The sequence below is a fragment of the Tupaia chinensis genome, unplaced genomic scaffold (genome assembly GCF_000334495.1).
Source record: "Tupaia chinensis unplaced genomic scaffold, TupChi_1.0 Scaffold147010_1, whole genome shotgun sequence".
NCBI lineage: Eukaryota > Metazoa > Chordata > Mammalia > Scandentia > Tupaiidae > Tupaia > Tupaia belangeri.
The window spans coordinates 446,299-447,441 of NW_006206863.1; positions in this window are offsets into that span (position 1 = coordinate 446,299).

Consider the following 1,143-nt stretch of genomic DNA (forward strand, 5'->3'; position numbering starts at 1 on the left):
TGTCAACTAGTCTCAATGAAAGACTCTGAGTTATTGCACACAGGTATTTTCCCAGTATTTCCCAGGCTGTCTTGTGCCCTAAGTGCCCACTAGGCACCCAAAATTGTTAGACTGAGAAGTTCGAGATCCATGTCTCCCCGTTGCAGCAAAGAACTGAAGGACAAGGAGACGAGCTGAGCATGTTTAATTGTGGGTGACAGAGATACACTGCATAGACGGAATGGGCTCATGCCAAGGGAGGCAAGCAGGCCCGAGAGAGAGAGATGTTCTATAGACAGAATGGGCCATTGCCAAGGGCCCATTGCAAACAGCTCTGACTCCTTCCCAGGGTCCCCTTTTGTTCTATTTTGGGTCCATCCATTTTTTTGAAACCGTGTGCCCTTAGGCCTCCTTTGATCAGTTAATTTATTTCTTTAGCTTCTTTCTCATTCTTGTTTCTTGTAGATCTCATGGAGGAGAGTTATTTTGTATAATACAGTTGGTCAAATAATCCCTCTTTAAAGTTTCTTTGTGCTCCAGGCTAGTTCCCTGATAGATATCTGCCTAAGTCAGGTTATCATTCCTAGCAACTCCTAACAGAATGGCCAAAAAGGACAGAGCCATTTGGGTCCTTCATTCACATGTTGACAGTTTTGAAGACATTTTTATTTTTATGTAACTAAACTATTTTTTAAAATATTTGTTGAATTTTATTTGTTACTGTTATTTTTAAATTTGACCAGAGAGAGACACAAGGAAAGAGAGAGAAAGGGAAAGTGAGAAAGCAATCTGCCAGGTCTGAGACTTGAACTGTGGTCAGCCATGTGGGAGTCGAGCACCTTAACCACTGTGCCACCTGCCGGCCCCAACCAAACCATTTAAAACCAGCTATATTTAATCAACATTTCACCAATAGCACATGAACTTGAAAATCATTTCAGCTTATTTTAATATATGAGTGTGCAATTAAGTCAGTTTGGTACCACATGTACAGATATGTTCATGTAAAAACATACCATACATATATGTATACATATATATAATACTGAAATAAATAAATGATTTGTACCTTTTATTTGAAATTTTTAGCCATGAGACAATAAAACTAAATAGTTCAAAAAGACAGTTTTATTTGAGCTGTTTCTCTTTACATGGAGCAAGTTA